This window comes from Chiloscyllium plagiosum, chromosome 5, assembly GCF_004010195.1.
Source record: "Chiloscyllium plagiosum isolate BGI_BamShark_2017 chromosome 5, ASM401019v2, whole genome shotgun sequence".
Taxonomy (NCBI): domain Eukaryota; kingdom Metazoa; phylum Chordata; class Chondrichthyes; order Orectolobiformes; family Hemiscylliidae; genus Chiloscyllium; species Chiloscyllium plagiosum.
In genome coordinates, this window is record NC_057714.1 from 40,568,765 (window position 1) to 40,593,401 (window position 24,637).

General features: G+C 42.2%; 1 protein-coding gene across 8 annotated transcripts in view; it reads left to right on the top strand.

Moving 5' to 3' along the window:
- Positions 1-24,637, top strand: part of LOC122549819 (cytoplasmic dynein 1 intermediate chain 1) — a 271,821-nt gene that overhangs the window by 25,485 nt on the left and 221,699 nt on the right. Inside the window, exon 1 of one of the 8 annotated variants that reach the window (XM_043689896.1) lies at positions 2,592-2,690. The exons of 5 other annotated variants lie outside the window; for them this stretch is intronic. The gene's annotated coding sequence lies outside the window, so the exon portion shown is untranslated. 2 more of the 8 variants (XM_043689897.1, XM_043689898.1) reach the window with 2 other exon arrangements.

Below are 24,637 nucleotides of genomic sequence, written 5' to 3' on the forward strand. Positions count from 1 at the left end.
AACCCCGTTTGGAATCCCCATGCTCCCACTATCAGTGCATAGGGGGATTGTTTTATGTGAATTACCCTCATTTTGCCGCATTATATTCCAAGCCTTAATTGTGTTTAGTATTATAGGGTTTTTGCAGTGATCTGTAATGATTTTCCTCTTGTCTGAAAATAAAAGGTTAATAAGTGGGTATTTTACTTGAGAGGCCTTGATGTTCAACCAGATTGATTGTGGATCAGACAAGACCCAATCAGCTATGTAACTTAATAGGGAACTTAACTGATATTTCCTAAAGTCTGGGAAGTCCAATCCTCCCCTTGTCTGTGGAAGCTGTAGCTTCTTCAGCTTAGTGAGGGGCCGTCTATGATTCCAGATAAAGGAACCCAGTCAACCATATAATTTACGTAGAGCCGTCCTCGGCAGCATCACCGGAAGCATTCTCATAGGATATAGAAGACGGGGCAGGACATTCATTTTGATTAGTGCTATTCTACCCAACCAGGAAATTGGAAGGTCTCCCCATCGCTGCAGGTCCTGCCTTATCCTTTCCAGTAAATGCACAAAAATAGCCTTATACAACTGACCAAATACTGGAGTAATAAAAATGCCTAAATATAAGAAGCCCTCCAGGAACCAACGAAAGGGAAAAAAGGATCCGTCCACTAAGTGGGGTGTCATAGCAAGGCCACCCATTGGCATAGCCTCCGATTTTGAAAAATTAATTTTATAGCCTGAGAATGCGCTAAATGTATTAATAACTTGGATTAGGTGAAGTGCTACGCAATTTTTAAAGCAATGACTTTTGTGGTACTCATAGAGTCATGCAGCGCAGAAATAGGCCCTTTGGTCCAAATCATTCATGCGACCAGGTTTCCCAAGCTAAACTAGTCCCAATTGCCTGCGTTTGGCCCAAATCCCTCTGAACCTTTCCTATTCATTTCCAAATGTCTTTCAAAGGTACCTGCATCTATCATTTCCTCTGGCAGGTCAATCCATATATGCCTGTGCATGAAAACATTGCGCCTCATGTCCCTTTTAAATTTTTCCCCTTTCACCTTAAATTATGCCCTCCAGTTTTGAACTCCCTTATCCTGGGGAAAAGATGTTTTCTATTTACCTTATCTATGCCACTCATGATTTTATTAACCTCTGTGAGGTCACTCCTCATCCTCCTGTGCTCCAGGGACAAAAGTTCCAGTCTGTCCAGTCTCTCATTATAACTGAAATCCTCCAGTTCCCGTAACATCCTTGTAAATCTCTTCTGCACCCTTTCCAATTTAACAATGTACTTTCTGTAGTAGGGCAGTACTCCAAAAGTACTCTGGTTCAACAAAGCAAGTACCAGTAGCTTGACACTAAATATATTTCATAAACACTTATTCTTTAAGTTTGAAAATCTCAAAAGATATTGCCCAATCTACTTTTATTTCCACCCAAAAGTTCTTCTCGACAGGACCTTGAAGGTTCCTTTGCTTCTCAAAGAGTACCATGGCTTAGAGAAATTTATTTTGATTTTTCTCAGTATCTCATTATTCTGATAGTTATGATTTTGTTTGAGTCCTTCCTAACATCTGGCTCAATGTCCTTACAATTGTTCTTAAGCAATTGTGGACATTCCAACTCAAGTTTGATTTCTTGCTCAATTACTCCAAAATCAGACAACACCTTTCATTCCTGATAAGCTTTTGATTATGATCTACAAGGTAGATTTCTTCCTCAGCTTGTTTCAAAACTCTTTCTAGGCTTCAACTGATGTTTCTGTGAGATATACTAATCCTCCAAAAAAACTGACTGTAATCTATCTCCATAGCAAAATAGCACCCCTGAAATGTCCCAGTTGGAGATTTAAAAAAATCATTTTTCCAATTCCCAAACATTCCTTTTATTCTTGTGAAACAATATAATTTCAACCTCTTACGAATCTACCATGAACCCAACAAAAGGACCTACTATTGTTTGATACTTTCCCACTTCCAACTGACCTTAAATAAACATGGGCTGTCCTTTGAATTGTAACTACTTCAGCTGTGTTTGATAATCTTTCAAACCGAGCATTTTCAAATATCTGCATTTAAAAGGCCAATCCCCAATCCTTTATACTCCCAAAATATGTGAATGATAGGACTATGCTTTCTGGATGCAAACTCCAAATTACAATATAAGTGTTATGATTTTCACAAGTGAACCAGAAAGCTCTTTCCCTCCTGACAACAAAACTGATGTTGCTTCTGGATTGTGAGTCTCATCATTTTGAGCGTTGCAATCTCAATTTTCCTCCTCTAAAATATTCTACACTTGAAAAGCAATTTAAGGGTTAATGTACAATTTGTACAAACTTTGTGTTTTATATGTGCTGACAAATCTGAGCAAATGTGGAGACTCCAACTCATCTAGCCCGTTGATTTCAGGACTAAAATGGGCCAAGTTGCCATGGATTAACCATGGGAAATGCAGGGTAAGAAGGATAGGAGAGTCGTTGTGAACTCGATTGGCCAAATGGCCTGCGTCCACACTGTGAAGATTCTATAGGTGTGACCTTCCTTTGAACGCACCAGCACCCACCCTGCCGCTTCACTTCAATAACAGTCTGCATACGCAGGCGCACAAAGGTCCTGGGCAAAAAAAAGCTGCATCTTGCATCATTGGAATGTAGTGCCCATGCGCGCGTGCTGACTGCTGACAGACGGACAGGAGGTATCGCTGTAAGTGGCAGTATCTTTGTGCTTCTGTATCATTCTCAATTCAGTTTTTAGCGCCACCTGAGCCGAACATAGTATTAAATTTGTTTCTAATTGAGTTGGTTTGAAATAGGTGAGACATTGGTTGAATCTTACCGCATCATTGTTATTTTCATTATCTATCCCGTGTTTTTGCTGTTAATTCATTTTATTGTTCTTTTGCCTGTCTCATTGAAAACAAAAACTCTCCCTCCTCCTACTTTGAAAATGGGCAGTTAGCGATAGTGCTCAAAGGAACATGTGTTAGTTGTTGGCCTCGGGCTATGAAGCTGTACGGTTGTATTGTCAAACTGAATCCATCGCTGTCAATGTAACACCTGACGCTGTCGGATTGGACTGGTCTTGCATCTTTGCCTATTGATTTAACATTGCGAACTGAATTGCATATGGGGAAGCTACTTTAATTGAACCTAAACTCCTTTGCCCGAAAATATCGACTTTTTCCAACGTAGGTGCGTGCTGAAGAGTGACTTATTGTAATGATCCATTTTTCAAAAGAAGGAGACACAAATTACTTATTTAAAAACCGTTTAATATATTGTGGTAGAGTGATGGGTGAACTTCTTAAAATTATTTTATATTCAAAAGCAAAGTAATTTGAAACTGCCCCAAGTCTATTTTAGGAAAGATTGAACTGTGATTCATTTAAGAAAAGTAAAAAAAAATTATGTTGTGCTATTCATGAGCACAGCGTTTCTCTCAAGGCATTTTACAAGCAGTTTTAAGTTTGGTTATTGTTGTAGAAACAGCAACCCATTTGCACATTGCAAATTTCCACATTACCAGCAATGTCCTATGATATTTTCTTGCAATGTTATATGAGAGACAAATATTTTCCAGGATACTGGAATAACTCTGCTATCTTTTTTTTGAAATAGTGTCATGAGGTAAAATAGTGCAGCCTGTCTTTGTTTTTGCACTGAAGTATTAACCTTGCATTTTGTGCTCAAATTCTGGAATGGGATTAGAACCATGATATCTGACGCTTGAGGTGAGAATGCTACTAAACAAATTTCCCAACAGCATTGAGGTTAAAATGATGAATAAGTTTGAGGGTGAAAAATACCTGCAAGTTGTGGTGAGCTGATAGAATGATGGAAAAAGGTGTCAGTGTGAGCTGCTGTATTTGTAATTTTAAAGAAGATAAAAGTCAAATAGATGAGGTTTTGGCTCATGAGGTCAAGAAGATGAAGCCATTTTTAAAAAGCTATTTGTATGTGTGATTTTAAGAACTTGCTAGAAAATATTAGTCCTTAAACAGTCCTCTTTCCCACAACTAAAACTGACAACAGTACATGATATTGCAGTGAAGTACTTTTTGCCATTTGTAAGGCAGTTTCACTTATTTAATCAGGCATCAGGAAGCAAATTTGAACATTCTCACTTAATGTACCTTGACTATGTAATCTTCTGAAGCCTTATAGCCCTCTGACATATTTGTGCTCCACTAACTCTGGCCTTTTGAGAATCCTGGATTTTAATTACTCCAGCATAGCTGACAGCGCTTTTAGCTTTCAAGAGCTCAGCCTCTGGTTTTCCTCCCTAACACATGAAGCTATAATCAATTTTTGTATCCAATCCATCTGGTTCATTTAATGTTATTTCATGAAGGAAATCTGTGATCTTTGCCTGATCTGGCCTGCGTGATTCCAGACCCACAGCGGTGTGATTAACCATTAACTGCCCTCTGAAATGACCTTAGGTGCATAGTTCAAAGGCAATTAGGGCAAGGAATCCTATCAATGAATATTAATAAAAATTGGTCAGATATTTTTGTATGTGCGGTTCAGTGTCAAACATTGCTCCTGTGAAACTGCTCAAGACAATTTGCTCTGCTTATTGAGATATATTCATGAGACAAAATATGCATCACATAGTGATGTAATGTCACTTGATCCTGTTCTCTCTGTAGTCTTATGGCAAGATAATGATGGTAGTTTTATGGTAAGATATCTGTTAAAGTGACTGTTTTCCTTATTTCAAATTCTGTAAATATTCTTGAGCAGCACAAGACTAAGGACATTTTAAAAGATATTGTATAAATAAGTTTCCAGCCAAGTCAAAATGCTTGTTTTCTGTATTGGTGGCAGTACTATGTAGTACTGGAAAAATATTGTCAGCTGATTAGGTTGTATAGTCAAAATAATAGACTGAAAATAAGCTGTAATAAAACTATTCAATATCTGGTCTGAATATGCCTTCAGTGTTGATCTGAAAAATGAGTAAGATATGTGCATCAAAAGAGTTTGAAAGTGCCATGGACCTGATCACTTGTTTTAGAACAGAATTTTGAGGAAATACTGAAAAAGTTTGTACTTTTCATCTTTGACACAATGCATTGGAGAGAGGTTGCTCATCAAATAATGTAATAATACTAAATGATAATGGAAGGAAATTACAAAACACTACAAGCCGGAAATTCAAAAGCAAATCTGAAAGTAAATGTTGCAATTTACAGTATTACTCCTTCAGTAGTGCAGCCATTAGGGTATTTGTTCAAATGTTTTAATTCCTTTGTGATGTATATGGTATGATGTCCATTAATGGGTCAAGACAGATGACCTACCACCTGTTGCTAATTGCCTAATATTGTAGAGCCAGCTGCTTGGAAGTATGATATTGATAAGTTTGTCTAGTCAGTGGTGATCTACAGTGCCACTTTCGATGCAGCAATCGCCCTGTTGGGGAATTGCGGGTCTACACCTTTGTCCTTCTATTCCTTTCTCTGTTGTGATGCAAACTGATGAAATTAAATTGCTCCCATTTCCTTGGATGGATATTGCTATCTTAGCTCACTCATTTTATATCCCTCACAAACTGCTTGATGTCAGATTATAGATAGCATATTTTCATTGATCAAGAGACTCTTAGAAATCCAGTATCTAGCATTATTATAAGAAATGTGTCCTAGCAATTTTAGAATCATAGAATTTTATAGTACAGAAAGAGGTCATTCAACGTATCGTGGCCATACTAGCTCCCAAAATAACTATCCAGCTTGTCCCCTTGTTCAAGCCGATCTCCATAGCCCTCTCAATTCATCATTTTCGAATATATATCCAGTGCTCCTTTGAAACCTCCCTATGGAGTGTGCTAGGCAGCACATTCTGAATCCTAATAACTCTGAGTAAAGCTGTTTCTCCACATCTCACTCCTAGCGCTCTTGCTGACAATCTTGAAATTGTGATCCCCAATTACTGACATACTGACTAGTGGAAGCAGAATATCCTTCTGTATTCTATCAAAATCATTTGCAATTTTGAACACCTCAATAAGATCACTTAATCTTTTTTTTGTTCCAAAGAGAATAAGCCCAATTTCTCTAATCTTTCCTTGTAACTATAGTCCCTCTTTCCTGGTGTCATTCTAGCACTCCTGCAGTGCTTAAACATCCTTAAGTAAGGTACTCAGAATGAATGCGATACTCCAAATCTGCTCTGACCAATGATTTGTAAAGATGTAGATCACTTCCTTGCTTTTATACTCTCTGCCTCTACATGCCATCTTAACAATTGTTTCATCTTACCTGGTCATCTTTAGAGTGTTATGCAGTTGAACCCCCAACGACCCTGTAGTCCCCTCAAAGTTGCACTGTTGAGCATGTATTGTCTCAGTTGGGTGACTTTCCCCTCTCCTTCCTGTCATCCACCACAGATCTCAGTAACTGAAATGACTCTGGAAATGTGCAGAATGGGCATTGAATCTGTGTTGTTAGAGCAGTTAGTGGATCAGTTTCAAGATTTGCATACTGATACCAAAAGAGCACATTGCAATGATCAACTGGTGGCGTATAAAGCCATGTCACTTAGACAAGTTAGGCAAGATTTCTTCAAAAATGTAGGTGCTAAATGAAATAATATTAAGTATGAGGTTAATCAACTTTTTCTGGAAATCTTAAAAAAGATACAAAGCCCAGAGAAGTGGAAAAAGTTAAGATACAGATTAAATATGATCCTATTAAATGGGGAAAACAAATTTTGAGGGTGTAAATAACCTACTCTTTGTTCCTATGATCCATGAACAACAGCAGTTAGTTTCTAGAGTTTAGATGATTAAGTACATCTTGGAAAACCTGGTCAAAATATCTCATTTAACAGGTCAGCCTTGATTAAACATCCTTCAAGATTTAATATCGCAATTGCATTCCAACCATCCCTAAGTAATACATCACAATATTAAACAAACTATCCAAAGTGCACCACAAGGCAATTATGTATTCAAGGGTCTTCAGAACAACCAGGGGCATGGCAATGTATGCAGTGGGGGGTTACCAACTTTGGCCGAACCTATTCCTGAAGTTTTATTATGTGAATTACTATCACCCAGGAAATCTCTTTCCCTCTTTAAGATTTTAATAACTATCAAATGATACTGTTTAAAAATAGTTAAATAAATTTGAACGATAATTTTTCTCCTATGGTGCTTGCAGAAGTTCTGAATTACTTTTCAGTTCTGAACAGTTGGAACTCCTGAAAAGTTAGTTGCTAGTTTGTATTCCAGCTTGATTTTAAAGCCCTAAGAGTTCTGTAATAATAGGTTTTAATTCTTGACCTTGAAGAAAAGAGTTTATTTTGTCAACATTTTTCTAAGCCTTCCAGTTTGCACTTAGCCAGGTCTTGTATAGGAACTGGAGCATATGGCTATCTTATGGGAATGATGTATTTATTTTAACTGTAAATATTATAACAACTTAGAGTCAGAACACTCCTGCAGAAAAAAAACTTTTTTTAAGATCTGCATAGAAACAGCGTTAGAAACTGATTGGTGTGCATTCTGCTCCCACTGAGTGAAATTAAGAAAACTCATCTGTTCTCCTGAATGCCTCAGAAGTGGCTGCCAGTTAGAATTCCTACAATATGGAAACAGGCCCTTTGGCCCAACAAGTCCACACCAGCCCTCCAAAGTTTCCCACCCAAACCCATTCCCAATTACTCTATATTTACTCCTGTCTAATGCATCTAACTTACACATCCCTCAACACTATGAGGCAATTTAGCATGGCCAATTCACCTAACCTGCACATCTTTGGATTGTGAGAGGAAACCTATGCAGACATGGGGAGAATGTGCAAACTCCACACAGTCGCCTGAGGCTGGAATTGAACCCTGGTCCCTGGTGCGGTGAGGCAGCAGTGCTAACCACTGAGCCACCATGCCAGCTAGTGATGAGACAAAAAAAAACTGCACATTCTGGAATCCAAGGTAGACAAGCAGGATGCTGCCTGGCTTGCTCTTTTCTTCTGATGAAATGCGTGAATGAACTCCATCTGCAGTTTTTCAGCCAATGTGGGTAAATGCAAGGTAATGCATTTAGATTACAACAAACAAGGGTCGAGCTATCACAATTAATGGTAGGATCTTCGGTAGTTTTGTAGAATAGAGGGATCTTGGGGTTCAGCCATTCACGCATTTCATCAGCCGCCTGCTTGTCTACCAGTTGCATGAAACTGAGGAAAAGAGCTTGGAATGAAAATGCATTTTCTCCAACTTGTAGAAAGCCATCCAACAAGCAAAGTGCTGCTCCAAAGGTGCTCCTATTGCCTCCTGCATTATTGATCAAACTCACTCCAATGCCAAACTGATGCCATAAGTCAGTTCAACTTGGAATATCATCCTGGTTTGAACTTTACTTGAAGTTTGCCCTACTCTTTGTAGTCTGTAAATTGCCAGGCTGTGGGAATTGAAGCGAGTAGTAGTCAAAAGGCAACATTTAGTACTTTCAGCCATTTGACGTGAATCAAGTCAAATTGGTCGAACTAATGTTTGGGTATGTTCCCATTCCATCACAGCACAGATCCATCAAGGTGGAGGCCTCTAACCAGTGGTGTGCCACAAAGATCAGTGTTGGCTCCACTGCTTTTTATCATTTTATATAAATGATTTGAAGAATGGTTAGTAAATTTGCAGATGACATCAAAATTGGTGGTGTAGTGGACATTGAAGAAGTACAATGGGACCTTGATCAGATAGGCTAATGGGCTGAGGAGCAGCAGATGGAGTTTAATTTAGGTAAATAAGAGGTGTCACATTTTGGCAAGGCAAACCAGAGCAGGACTTATACAGTTAAAAAGGTGTGGAGCTGGAAAAGCACAGCAGGTCAGGCAGCATCTGAGGAGCAGGAGAGTCCATGTTTCGAGCATACGCCCTTAATCAGGCATGTGGAGGGGAAAGGGGGAGTGGGGCTGGGGGAAGGTGGTCAACGATGTGATCAACAATGCTGCCCAGCACATCTCCACTCTTGAACCCCATCCCTCCAACTGCAATAAGGATAAACCCCCCCACCCCCAGGTCCTTGCCTTCCACCCCACTAATATCTGGATACAATGCACAATCGTCTGCCATTTCTGCCACCCGCAATCAGACCCCACTATCAGAGATATATTTCCCTCCCAACCCCTATTTGCGTTCCGCAGAGACCATTCCCTCCGTGACTCCCTCATTCAGTCCACTGCACACCCGGCACCTTCCCTTGATGCTGCAAGAGGTGTAAAACCAAGCCTCAAAGGATCGTTCCACATCCAGCAGAGAATTTCCTGCACATCCAAACACCTCATCTACTGTGTCTGTTGCTTTCAATGTGGTCTCTTCTACATTGGGGAGACAGGACACTAACTAATGGAGCGTTTCAGGGAATATCTCTGGGACACATTCACCAAACAACTCCACTGTTCTGTGTCTGAACATTTCAATTCCCCCTCCCACTCCACCAAGGACATGAAAGTCCTGGGCCGCCTCCACTGCTAAACCAAAGCCACCCGCCAACTAGAGAAAGGATGCCTCACCTTTGTCTTGGGACCCTTCAAGCGCACAGTATCAATATTGACTCCATTAGTTTCCGAATCTCCCCCCTCCCGCCTCATCCCAGATCCAACCCTCCAACTTGGCACTGCCCTCTTGACCTGCGCTACCTATCCATTTTCCTTCCCACCTATCCGCTCCACCCTCTCCACTAACTTACCACAATTACCTCCCAGCTGCATCCACCTGTTGCTTTCCCAGGTATCTTCCCCCACCCCACCTATTTATCTCTTAGCCCCTGATGAAGAGCTTATGCCCGAAATGTTGGCTGTCCTGCTCCTTGGATGCTGCCTGACCTGTTGTGCCTTCTCAACTCTGAATCTCCAGCATCATCAGTCCTCACTTTCTTCTTATACAGTTCATGGTAGGGCCTAGGGAGTATAACCGAGCAAAGAGACCTAAGGATGCAGATGCATAGTTTCTTGAAAGTAGCATTGCAGGTAGACAGGATGGTGAACAAGGTGTAAGGCACATTTTACTCATTTGTCGGAGCATTGAGTACAAGAGTTGGGATGTCATGTTGTGACTGTACATGAGATTGGTGAGGTCACTTTTGGACTACTGTGTACAATTCTGGTTGTCCTTCTATAGGAAGAATAGGAAGAAGACACCTGGATGGTATGTGAATAGGAGGGTTGAGAGGGATATGGGCCAAATACTGGCAAATGTGACTAGGTCAAATTAGGATGTTTGGTTGGTATGGAAGACTTGGACTGATGGGTCTGTTTCTGTGATGTATGACTCTATAACTCTATATGATTATGGGAGGGACTTGCCTTGTGTCCTCAAATTGACTTTAGACCCCATGTAGTAACATGGCATCATTTGAAAAATGGGGATGGGCACCAGATACTCTGCTGTCCCACTCCCACCTCTGGCCAAACTCAGCTAATGAACAATTATTCCTAAAGTTTGATCACCACTTGGAGGCAGCACTGATGATGATAAGGGCACTGTGGGGGACTTCAATGTCCATCACCAAGAGTACCTCGGCAGCACTATGACTGACCATTAGTAGAATACATTTAGCAAATAGTTTCCTTTCCACATATGACATGTTGCTGGGAAATATCAGGGGGTTTGGAGTCAATGTTGAGGACTCATGTAATAGCTGCTTCCCAACTGTAAACCACAATTCCGTGGCTTCTGCTAGGCTTGACTGGCAGGTGGGACAGGACATACCCAGAGATGCTGGTGTTCTTTGGCATGTTTGTCTGTAAGAGATGATTATGTCAGGCTGTTGTTTGACTAATTTGTGGGACAGTTAAATTTGGCACAAACCCCCAGATATTATAGAGGAGGACTTTGCAGAGCCATTGTTTCTGATGCCTAAGTCAATGCGAGACAGTTTGACTGGCTTCATTTCTTTTAGTCTTTATAGTAGTTCAGTACATTTGGTTTGTTTGGCCATTCAAGAGGGCATTTAGGAGTTACCTGAGTCACGTATAGACAAAATCAGCCGAATACAGCTCAATTCCTTTACTTTAAGGACATTAGTGAACTAGATGAATCTTTGGCAATGCAACCACTGTTGATTGTAATAATGCGCTATATTTTAAATACAGATTTCAATGAATTTTAAATTTTGCCATCTCATTGTAGATTCTAATTCACATTCCCAGATAATTAACCTGAGGATTTAAATTGCTAGTCCACTGACATTACCACTATGTCTCCACTAATGTGTGATTGAATGTGGTCACTTTTTGATCAGTCTGTACACTTTGTCTCTTTTTTCTGACTGTGTTCTATTCTGCTTTTTCCCATCTTAATTTCTTTTGTTTTGAAGTGAGATAAGTAATGACATGGTATTGTGAGAGTGGATGCATTCATCTCCATGAAATTGTTACCTTAAATGCAGAAGTATAGCTCTCAACTCCTTTTGCCTAATTATTCAAATTTCACACTAATCACTTGTTCCTGTGGTATTCCTTAGTTCTTCACTATTCTAATATCTTCACCCCCACCCATTCTTTTCCATTGATCATACCTTCCTCTTGCTTGGCTATCACTTACTCTTGCACTTGGTCAATTCACTACTTTTTTTCAAATGTGGGAGAACAAAAACTTTTTAATTTTTTTTTGTTTGTTCCATCTGTTTACCGAGAGAGTCTGCTTGTTTTCAAAATTTAATGCAAATTTTAAAAATCAAAGTGGGGGGAAAAGTTCTCTTTGTCATGCTCTTGAACTTGCAAAGTGTAATTTAAAGCAGGTAATCAGAGCAGTTTTTTTTTCCCAATGTCTTGTTTGGATTCAAATGCAAATATGTATAAAAGCCGTTCATCTGCTATAGTCATGTGACTTAGATGAGGTATGCAAACACTAAAGGCAGCCATTTTAGAAGGAACATCTGGGTGTAGGTTTGCTCACTGAGCTGAAAGATTCATTTCCAACTCAGCGAGCAAACCTACATCCAGAACCTCAACCTGAGCTACAAATCTTCTCAAAACTCACTAAGTAGGAACATCTGTAAAGACTGCATTCTGACCATACTGCTGTCTGCTGAACCCAAAGTTGGTGTCAGAAGTCACGTTGATATTGAGTGCTGAAGAGTTTTAAAATGAACACAACCGCTGACAAAGTGACACATGAAGATTCAGAGCTATAAAAGCTGTCAACAGCACTTGAAAATGAACAAAAGAACAGTCCACAGCTGAAACACAGGAAGAGAAAAAATGACAGCTTTGCTTCTCCCAGCTGTGGTCAAAATGTACATTTATAATGGGCTAAACTGGCAAGTTTTCCCATGCTTTGTTAAAATTACAAAACAGACCAAGATCTGTTTAACAAGGCAGAGCAGCTACATGTTTCCAACTTCCATCACTCTGGGAAGAGACTTTCTACCTCGATTCTCTCTGAAGAACGGACAAAAAAAAAGAAGGATTTAAAGATTCAGCAAAGGCATATTTTAAACTCCAAGTGAATGTACTTACGAATGTTCAGTATTAGGACCTAAGGTTCACTGATCAATATATGAACTCATTTTAGTTGCATCTATTCACTGAACTAAAGATCTGACTTAAGACTGTAATATATTAGGTGTAATAGATCTGCAGTAAGAACGTGTCTACTGGGAGAGGTAAACTTATTCTGAGCACCATCCCCCAAAACAAAATATATGCATTAATGCTAACATTGTAAATCAGAAGCAGGAGCATACTGATGGTAGATCAAACTAGTTCTTGCATTATGATGATGAAATACTTCAAGTCCAAAAGGCAGGATGCAAGTACTATGGAGGACATCACAAAGAAGGATTCATACCTTAAAAATGTGTTGCTGGAAAAGCGCAGCAGGTCAAGCAACATCAAAGGAACAGGAGAATCGACGTTTTGGGCATAAGCCCTTCTTCAGGAATGAGGAGGGTGTGCCAAGCAGGCTAAGATAAAAGGTAGGGAGGAGGGACTTGGGGGAGGAGCGCTGGGAATTCAATAGGTGGAAGGATGTTAAGGTGAGGATGATAGGCCGGAGAGGGGGTGAGGGCGGAGAGGTCAAGAAGGCGGTGCTGGGTCAGGAGGGTGGTGCTGAGTAAAGGGGTTGGGAGTGAAAATAAGAAAGCTGGAGAAAGCCACATCGGGTGCAGTGGATGCAGTAAATGATGTGTGTGGAGGTGCAGGTGAATTTGTGACGGATATGGAAGGATCCCTTGGGGCCTTGGAGGGAAGTGAGGGAGGAGGAGTGGGTGCAAGTTTCGCATTTCTTGCGGTTGCAGGGGAAGGTGCCGGGAGTGGAGGTTGAGTTGGTGGGGGATGTGGATCTGACGAGGGAGTCGCGGAGGGAGAGGTCTTTCCCGAATGCTGATAGGGGTGGGAAGGGAAATATATCCTTGGTGGTGGGGTCTGTTTGGAGGTGACGGAAATGACGAAGGATGATACGATGCACCTGGAGGTTGGTGGGGTGGTAGGTGAGGATCAGTGGGGTTCCGTCCTGGTGGCGATTGGAGGGGCGAGGTTCAAGGGCGGAGGAGCGGGAAGTGGAGGAGATGTGGTGGAGAGCATCGTCAACCACGTCGGAGGGGAAATTGCGGTCTTTGAAGAAGGAGGCCATGTGGGTTGTTCGTTATTGGAATTGGTCCTCCAGGGAGCAGATGCGGCAAAGGAATTTGGAATATGGGATGGCATTGTTACAGGGAGCAGGGTGGGAGGAGGTGTAAACTAGGTAGCTGTGGGAGTCAGTTGGTTTATAGTAAGTGTCCGTGTTTAGTCGGCGTCCGAGATAGAAATGGAGAGGTCTAGGAAGGGGAGGGAGGAGTCTGAGATGGTCCAGGTAAATTTGAGGTCGGGATGGAAGGTGTTAGTAAAGTGGAAGAACTGTTCAACCTCCTCTAGGGAGCACGAGGTAGCGTTGATACAGTCATCGATGTAGCGGAGGAAAAGGTGGGGGGTGGTGCCAGTGTAGCTGCGGAAGATGAACTGTTCCACATATCCAACGAAGAGGCAGGCAAAGCTGGAGCCCATGCGGGTGCCCATGGCTACTCCTTTGGTTTGGAGGAAGTGGGAGGATTGGAAAGAGAAGTTGTTCAGAGTGAGGACCAGTTCAGTTAGTTGAAGGAGGGTATCAATGGAAGGGTACTGGTTGGTTCGGTGGGAAAGGAAGAAGCGGAGGGCTTTGAGGCATTCGTGATGGGGGATGGAGGTGTATAGGGACTGGATGCCCATGTTGAAGATAAGGCATTGGTGGCCGGGGAAGCGGAAATCATGGAGGAGGTGGAGGGTGTGGGTGGTGTCCCGAACATAGGTGGGGAGTTCTTGGAGTAAGGGGGACAGGACCGTGTCAAGGTATGCAGAAATGAGTTCAGTGGGGCAGGAGCATGCTGAGACAATGGGTTGGCTGGGGCAGTCAGGTTTGTGGATTTTGGGCAGGAGGTAGAAACGGGTGGTGTGGGGTTGTGGGACTATGAGGTTGGAGGCGGTGGATGAGAGATCTCCTGAGGTGATGAGGTTATGGATGGTCTGGGAGATGATGGTTTGGTGGTGTGAGGTGGGGTCATGGTCAAGGGGGCAGTAGGAGGAGGTGTCCGCGAGCTGGTGTTTAGCCTCAGCAATATAAAGATCGGTGTGCCAAACTACCACCGCGCCCCCCTTGTCTGCCGGTTTGATGGTGAGGTTGGGGTTGGAGCAGAGGGAATGGAGGGCTGCAAGTTGCGAGGGTGAGAGGTTGGAGTGGGTGAGAGGGGTGGACAGGTTGAGGCAGTCATTGTCGCGGTGGCAGTTGGTTATGAAGAGATCGAGGGCGGGTAAGAGGCCAGCACGGGGTGTCCAGATGGGGTGTGTTGGAGGCGGGAGAAGGGGTTGTCAGAGGGTGGGCAGGAGTCCTGGTTGAAGAAATAGGCGCGGAGGCGAAGGCGGCGGAAGAAATGCTCGATGTCTTGCCGCTTGTTGAATTCGTTAATCCGGGAGCGTTGGAGGATGAAGGTGAGGCCTCTGCTGAGGACTGATCTTTCATCCTCAGAGAGGGGGAGGTCTGGAGCGATGGTGAAAATACAGCAGGGCTGGAGCGAGGACCTGGTGTGGGACTGGAGCTGGGCGTGGGGATGGATTTAGGCGTGGGGGCGGAGACGCATGCGGCGTGATCGTTGTGCAGGCGAGTGACGTCACTGGGGGCGGAAGTAGATGCGGCGACAGCAACTCCGGGGGCAGAAGTGGCTGTGGCGAATGCAGAAACGGTGTTGTGGACCCCGCGGAGGCCACGAATCTGTCGGCGATGGTCTTCCTGGCGATCGTAGAGGCGGTTGTCTGAGTGGCGATTGCGGAAGCTGCGAGGTCAGTGGGGGCGGAAATGACGTCATGATTCACGGCGGCAGTTGCTGCAGCGGCCGCGTGGTTAATGGCGCCCAAGCGCTTCCGGAGGCCAATTGGAAGATTCTGGAACGGTTGAGGAATCCGGTGTGTGGGGGTAAGTACACGAAAGTTTTTGGTACTTACTATCTTTAATTTCCGATATGGTGAGGAAGAACTGTTTGTTTAGTGTATGGATTCTTCTGTGGATGAAGAAGAGTAGAGGTCCTTTACAGGTCATGTCCAGCACGGGGAACATAGTGTTACGACAAGAAGGTGAATCATTTTGCATACAAAGATACGGCTAGAAGGCAGCAGAACAAGCAAGTGCCTCTCTCACAAGTTGATTCATTCAGTTGAACGGGTGATAAATGGTTTGTTGGAATAATGATTACAGAAGGAGATCATTAAGTCAACATGGTGTCAGATATCAATGCTCCATACAACATCTTGACCTTCTCAGATCTGTTGCTCAACATCATTTCAAATATGAAGACCTCAAAAATTAAGTTGTGATGAAATGATGGCAACATATTTATGTTGCCATCATTTGGATGCTGCCTGACCTGCTGTGCTGTTCCAGCAATAAAGTTTCAACTTTGATCTCCAGCATCTGCAGACCTCACTTTCTCCTCGAAGATTTCAACCTACTGCAAATCCTCTTACAAGGATGCCTTCCTTGAAGAAGCTCTCTGCCTCTCTCTACAAAGATTTCAGTGAGTCCCTCTCTCACTGCACACCCCAGGTCATCTCCTCTGCACAGAAGCTCTTCAGCCACATTCTGAAGCAGACTCGTTACCACAGCCATATCTCCTTTCTCAACACCAGCCTACGGAACCGACTGATCCCCCATGGACTCCAGATCACCTTCCGACCAACACAATTTGGACCCAACCAGGACTACCAGTACCTGCAACAAATCCGCAGCCTCCAGCAACGGACCTCCCTCCGGAACCTCCGCACCACGCTTGCAGCCATGCGCCGGTACCTACATTCCCTGCAACTCGACCTACCCCAGCTCAGGACAACAGCTCTGCTCATTCCTGAAGAAGGGCCTGTGCCCGAAACGTCGAATCTCCTGTTCCCTGGATGCTGCCTGACCTGCTGTGCTGTTCCAGCAATAAAGTTTCAACATATTTATGCTCAGGACAAGTTAATTGGAGAGCCCAATTAAAATGACAAGAACAAGATCTTAAGTTCTGGATCTTGATGGAAAGCAAAGGTTGCGTGTTTCAGCTGAAGAAAATCTTGAGCTTGAACCGGTAACCCTTTCAAACCAAATTTCAAATATCATAGCACCATCATTGAATGCAGATCAGATCTTGGAGTACAATGATTTGTTTACAAGGACAATATAACGTTGAAGTAGATAAGAGTGTAAGAACACTTCAATAACTTGAGGAAAATTACAGCCACTGTCAAGGCCAGCCTGAAAGATGAGATTAAAAAAATTTAGGAAAGAAAGAGGCAATCAAGAAAATGACAACTCCTCAGAATAGATTAGAGGCATCATAGTTCAGCATACGCATTGACGCAAAGGTTCTAAATAAAGCTGTGAAGAGATCTCACTACTTCATGCCAAATATTGAAGGAATTTTGTCACAATGTACAAAAGCTAACATCTTCTCTACCCTAAATGCAAAGACTGTTACTGGCAAGGGAGCTGGATAAAAGCAGCAACTTTTTTTTTATCATTTATGAGATACAGATTGCAATATCCATTGCTCCAGAGGAATATCAATACAGAAAACATAAAAGGGTTAGTGAGTGGTTTTGCTAGTTCGTGGATGGAGTAACGTGATGGAAGAAGCCATTGCTGACCACAATCAAAATCTTTTGCAACTGCTCAACAAAATTCTGGTCTAATTTCAATGTGAACCATTATGCCAACTCAAGGTCAAGGATATGTATTAGCATTGAGGCACAGAATAAGAAGCAACCTTCATTAAATCAAGCTACTGTTGAGAGCAGCACCAGCTCTTTGCAAGTATGACCTAGTGATGAAGTTGCACTGTGGTGAGACAGCTGTGAGACATGACTTGCAGCAGCCCTATTTCAGTAAGGACAACCAGTTGCATTTTGTCCAGGGCATTAACACAAATGCAACAATACCGTACTTCAATCAAGAAAGGGAATCTGGTTTTTGTCTTTGCTTGTGGACATTTTTGTAGAGAGTAAAGTAAATGTAGGGGAATGGGCCTGGGTGAGTTGCTCTTCAGAGGGTTGGTGTGGACTTGTTGGGCCGAAGAAGGGCCTGTGCCCGAAACGTCGAATCTCCTGTTCCCTGGATGCTGCCTGACCTGTTGTGCTGTTCCAGCAATAAAGTTTCAACTTGTGGACATTTTTATCAATTTCTACTTGGAAGAGAAAAAGTGACAGTCATTTTGCTTCAAAACATCTCCAAAGAATGTTACTCTGTTTACAGGAATGTCATCTCAATGTAATGTTGAAACAAGGGAATCAGATGCACATTACAAACAAAATGCTAAAGGGAGAATAGAAAGGGGGTAAGAAGGGAGGGGGAGTGGCATTTTTGATCAGGGATAACATCATGGCAGTATTTAGGGAGGATTTTCCTGGGAACACGTCCAATGAAATTATTTGAGTGGAACTGAGAAATAAGAAAGGGATGATAACCTTTATTGGGTTTGTTCTATAGACCCTCCAATAGTCAGTGTAAAAATTGAGAAACAAATTTGTAAGGAGATCTCCGTTATCTGTAAGAATTGGGTGGTAATGGTAGGGGGTTTTAACTTTCCAAACATAGACTGGGACTGCCATAGTCTTAAGGATTTAGTTGGAGAGGAATTTAAGTGTGTACAAGAAAAGTTTCTGATTCAGTATATGGATGTACCTACTAGAGAAGGTGCAAAACCTGACCTACTCTTGGGCAGGGTAGGTGACTGAGGTGTCAGGGAGGGAGCACTTGGGGCCAGCGAACATAATTCTGTTAGTTTTTAAATAGTGGTGGAAAAGAATAGACAGGTTGTAAAAGTGGAAGTTTTAAATTGGAGGAACGCCAATTTTGATGGTATTAGGCAAGAGCTTCCCAAGTTGATTGGAGGCAGATGTTCGCAGGTAAAGGGGCAGCTGGAAAATGGGAAGCCTTCAAAAAAATGGGATAACAAGAGTCCAGAGACAGTATAGGGTGAAAGACAACACTGGTAGATTTAGGGAATGCTAGATGATGAGAGAAATTGATCTTTTGGTTAAGAAAAAGGAGGAAGCAGAGATTGAGTGAGTGAATCCTTCGAGGAGTATAAATGCAGTAGGAGTATACTTAACAGGGAAATCAGGAGGGCAAAAAGGGGACATGAGATGGCTTTTGTAACGGGGTTAAGGAGAATCGAAAAGGATTTTGTGAATATATTAAGGACAAAAGGGTAATGAGGGAGAGAACAGGACCCTTCAAAGATCAGCAAGGTAACCTATGTGTGGAACAACAGTAGATGGGGGAGTTACTAACCAAATATTTTGTATCAGTGTTGACTGTGGAGAAGGATGTGGAAGATCCACAATGTGGGGGAATAAGATGGTATCTGACATCTTGGAAAATGTCCATATTACAGAGGAGGTGATGCTGGATGTCTTAAAATGCATAAATTCCCAGGACCTGATCAGGTGTATGTGAGACCTCTGTGGGAACCTAGGAAGTGATTACTGGGTGAAAAGTGAGGACTGCAGATGCTGGAGAGTCGAAGAATGTGGTGCTGGAAAAACACAGCCCTCCATGTGAAATGTAGATTCTCCTGCACCTCCGATGCTGCCTGACCATCAGTGATTGGGCCCCTTGCTTGATATTTGTATCAATGATAGTCTCAGGTGAGATGCTGGAATACTGGAGGTTAGCTAACGTGTGCCACTATTTAAGAGATGTGGTTGGGAAAAGCCAGGGAGTATAGACCGGTGAGCCTGACATCCGTGATGGACAAGTTGTGGAGGGAATCTAGAAAGACAGGGTTTACATATATTTGAAAAGACAAGGACTAATTAGGGATAGTCAACATGTCTTTGTGCATGGCAAATCATGTCTCTCAAACTTGATTGAGTTTTTTGAAGAAGTACCAAAGAGGAGTGATGAAGGTAGAGCAGTGAATGTGATCTATATGGACTTCAGTAAGGCATTCGACAAGGTTCCTCATGATAGGCTGGTTAGCAAGGTGAGAGTTCATGGAATACAGGGAGAGCTAACCATTTGGATGCAGAACTGGCTCAAAGATAGAGGATAGAAAGTGGTGAAGGAGGGTTGCTTTTCAGACTGAAAGCTGTGTCCAGCAGTGTGCCACAAAGATCTGTGCTGAGTCCACTGCTTTAATTATAAATATAAATGATTTGGATGTGAACGTAGGAGCTATAGATAGTAAGTTTGCAGATGACACCAAAATTGGAGGTGTTGTGGACAGTGAAGAAGGTTACTTCAGATTGCAACAGGATCTTGATCAGATGGACCAATGGATTGAGAGTAGCAGATGAAGTTTAATTCAAATCAATGCGAGATGCTGCATTTTGGGAAAGCAAATCTTAGCAGGACTTATACACTTAATGGTAAGGTTTGGGGAGTGTTGCTGAACAGAGAGACCTTGGAGTGCAAGTTCATAGCTCCTTGAAAGTGGAATCTCAGGTAGATAGGATAGTGAAGAAGGTGTTTGGTATGCTTTCCTTTATTGGTCCGTTCATTGAATATAGGAGTTGGGAGGTCATGTTGCGACTGTACAGGACATTGGTTAGGCCACTTTTGGAATTTTGTGTGCAATTCTGGTCTCCCTCCTATCGGAAGGTTGTTGTGAAACCTGAAAGGGTTCAGAAAAGATTACAAGAATGTTGCTAGGGTTGGAGGATTTGACCTATAGGGAGAGGCTAAATAGGCTGGGGCTATTTTCCCTGGTGCATTAGAGGCTGAGGGGCATGGGTAGGTAAATAAACAAGGTCTTTTCCCTGGATTGGGGGAGTCCAGAACTAGAGGGCATAGGTTTAGGGTGCAAGGGGAAAGATGCGAAAAGAACCTAAGGGATAACTTTTACACAGAAAGAGTGGTGTGTGTATAGAATAAGCAGTCAGAGGAAGTAGTAGAGGCTGATATTATAACATTTAAAAGACATCTGGATGGTTATATTAAATAGGAAGGGTTTTGAGGGATGTGGGCCAAGTGCTACCAAATGGAATTAGATTAATTTAGGATATCTGGTCAACATGGACGAATTGGACCTAAGGATCTGTTTCCGTGCTGTACGTCTCTGACTCTGTCTCAAAGTAGAAGATGTTACGTGAGCAAGACGTGTCCCAGATCCAACTTGAAGCAACAGCTCATCATTCTTTAGAAATTGTCAAGGCAATGGAGACATCGAATGTAACAGACAAGCACTTTTCTCAAAGCAAGTGAACAACATAAAATACAACACCCCAGTCAAAGGAAAAGTATGAAGCAGCAGTGAAGAAAGTCGAATGAGTCAAACAAATTGAGCAAATCCGGCACTAGTGTATACAGGCCAATTCTTGGTGGGGGTGGGATAGTTACTGAAAAAAGGACAAGGATAGCAGTCCAGTACAGTGACATCCAAACTACTCTTCCAAAGGCAAAAAGATCACTGAAACCAAAAGTTGTAAAAGACATGTTTGTGATAAAATTGAGGTAGAATGATGGCAAAGTGAGATTTGGGTAACACTGTGTTGAGCTGGAACTGTAGGTGGATGCACTCAGGATCATCTGAGCACTTCATAGTTAACAGTTTGAGAGGTCGTTGTGTTCTTTTCCTGAGATTCTTACACACGATGCAACTGCAAGCGCCAACTTCTGTGAACAAGCAAAATTTTATTAAGCAAGCACGTTATAAGCTGTGGAGAAACCCTTAACACTTTTCGCGATGCTTGTAAAGCCATGTCAAGGGATCTCTCTGAACAAAGGAACAATTCTTCTTCCTTTATTCAAAATCTTTACATCACAGGCAGTAATGCCCACAAGACAACCCTCAGTCACGTGGCACTCAAGACCACATTGTTTCCAGAAACAATGTAATATAAATCATCCATTAATGGTCAAATCTGTTGTGAATCTTTTTTTAACTAAAGGGAATAGTCAAAATTCCAACTGCAATGTTCTTATAGATTTTGAATAGAATGATAATGTAATTCTTTTACTCTGAATAACTAAGAAATAACCATGCAAATGGCTCTGAATGGCACGGGATGGGAATATAAATTTCTTACAGGAAGATTGTAAGTCAGAGGCGTCCCATCCTAGCCTCCGGGACATCCAATTTCTGCAAGTCAACTGAGCAAATTAACCCTTTAATATCTCAAGGTGGTCACATCTAAGGTGCAGGCAGAGAGTAGTTGGGTGACCACCAGGAAAGGCAAAGGTAGTAGGCAGAGAGTGCAGGAATCCCCTGTGGCCATTCCCCTCAAACAAGTATATCATTTTGGATACTATTGTGAGGAATGACCGTTCAGGGGAAAGCAGCAGTAGTCAGGTCGGTGGTGTTACGATTGACTCTGACTCTGGGGCACAGTGGAAATGGGTAAAGGTAAATAGGACCTTTAGTGATAGGAAACTCAATAGTTAAGGGGACAGAGAGGAGATTCTGTTGTCACAAACAGGAATCCAGGATGGTGTGTTGCCTCTTGGATGCCAGAATCCAGGATTTCTCAGAATGGCTGCAGAGTGTTCTCAAGGGGGAGGGTGAGCAGCCAGAAGTCATTGTGCATGTTGGCACAAATGAAATAGGTAGAACTAGGGAGGAGGTCCTGTGGAATGATTTATAGAGATATGAAAAATCTTTTTTTAAAAAGAAACAGGACCTTGTTGATGGTAATCTCTGGATTACTTCTAGTGCCATGTGCTACTGAAGATAAGAATAGGAGGATATGGCAGATGAATGCATGGCTAAAGAATTGGTGAGGGGCCAGGGATTTAGATTTTTTAGATCATTGGGATCTTTTCTGGGGCAGAGGTGACCAGTTCAAGAGGGACGAGTTCCATCAGACCTGGAGGGGGGACCAATATCTTGGCGGCCAGGTTTGTTAGTGCTTCAAAGGAGGGGAGGGTTTCAACTAGATTGGCAGAAGCTGGCATCCTCAACAAGAGGGAGGCAAATGTGAGTCTGGAAGGGGATACAATAATCAGAATTTGTAAAGTGAAGAGACTGGTCAGGTTGGAAAATGACAGGGAACAAGGAATGCCTGTTGGATTAAATTGCAACTATTTCAGTGCAAGAGGGTGACAGGTAAGGCACTCTGGGTGTGATAGGTATGTGGGACTGGGATATTATGGCTGTTACGGAAACATGGCTAAAGGAGGGACAGGACTGGCAGCTCAATGTATCAGGGTACAGATGTTTTAGGCGGGATAGAGGTGGTGGAAAGAAGGGAAGGGGAGTTGCATTTTTGATTAAGGTGAATATCATAGCAGTAATCAGAGGTGGAAAAACAGGAATAATCCAGTGAGGTGTTGTGGATGGACCTAAGAAATAAGGGGATTGTGATATTATTGGGGTTGTACTGTAGGCTCCCAAATAGTCAACAGGAATTAAAGGAACAAATATTCAGGGAGACTAGGGAGACATAACAGGAGCAATAGGGTTGACATAGTAAGGGATTTTAATTTTCTTAACATAGACTGAGCCTGCCAGAGTATTGAGGGCTTAGATGGGGTGGAATTTGTTAAATGCGTTCAGGAAAGTTTCCTCAAGCAGTATATAGAGGGTCCTATTTGGGAAGGGGCAAAACTCGACCTACTGTTGGGAAATAGGGTAGGACAGGTAACGGAGGTGATAGTGGGGGAATACTTTGGGACCAGTGACTAGAGTTCTATTAATTTTAAAATAGCTATGGCAAAAGACAAAACTGGTCCACAGGTTCAAGTTCTGAATTGGGGCAAGGTGAATTTTTGTTTGAATTAGACATCAGGGGTTGATTGGAGTAGTTTCTTTGCAGGTAAAGGGACCTTTTGGCAAATGGGAGGCCTTTTAAAAGTGAGATATCTCGAGTTCAAGGTCTATATGTTCCTGTGAAAGTGAAAGGCAAGGTTGACGAGAATAGGGAACCTGGATGACAAGAGGTATTGAGGCTTTGACCAGAAAAAAGGAGGATGCATGGCTCCAGTACAGGTGGCTGGGATCAAGGGAGTCCCTGGAGATATACAGGTGTTTACTGAGGGTGAAAAGGGGGCATGAGATAGCCTTGAATGAGAAGATTAGGGAATCCAAAAGGATTCTTTAAATGTATTAAAGGAAAAAGAATAACAAGTGAGAGAATAGGACCTCTCCAGTACCAAGGTGGACATATTTGTGTAGAACCACAGGAGATGGGCGAAGTCCTCAATAAATATTTCTCCTGTGTTTATCATGGAGAAAGATATGAAGACTTGGGGAAGTTAGTGGTGATATCTTGGGGACAGTCCATAACACAGTAGAGGAAATGTTGAATGTATGAAGGTGGATACTGACCAGATATATCCAAGAACACTGCAAGAGGCTAGAAGAAATTACAGGGGCCCAAGCTGACATTTTTCATGGGTGAGGTCCTGGAAGACATTCAAGAAGGGCTGCAAACAAAAACCTTGGAACTATAGACCAGTAAGCCTAATATTTGTAGCAGGTAAGTTACTTGAGAAAATTCTGAGAGGTAAGATATACATGCATTTGGAAAGAAAGGGTTTGATTAGGAATAGTCAGCATAACTTTATGCATGGGAGATTTGATCACAAATTTGATAAATATATTTAATAAAAAATATCTATTAGCAATTTTTTTAACTTTACGAACATACTTGTTATTGATTTTATTTTCAATAATTTTATATCAGTGTAATAAAAAGAAAAAAAACACAAATTGCACTACAACTACTGTCTACTAACTACTAACCTACTCTATAATACAAAACAAACTCTAACACTGTGCAAAGCAACACTACTAACAAATAGATCAAATAAAGAAACGCAAACAAGCCAAAAAAACCCACAAAATACAGAACAGCTATGCTCGGCACAGAGCTCCCAAACAAAGGTACAGCAGCATTGTATATATACCTGTATTAACTCCAGGGCCCAGGCTTGACAAACCTAACCATTCTAGTTAAACAAATGCCCTAGTTAAGATAGCTGACAAATCTATATCCAAATAACTCCAGTAGGGCTGCCATGTCTTATAAAAATGGTCTGTTGTGTGGTGCACCACGTTTGTAAAAACGTCCAAGGGAATGTGCTCCATAATTAATTTCTGTCATCCCAGCAAACCTGGCGGGATCTCAGACACCTAGTTCATCAAAATATTCTTCTATGCGCAATATGCAAGAATATTAAAGTTTCTTCCCATGCCCGTCTAAAGATGGTAAATTTGGTAGA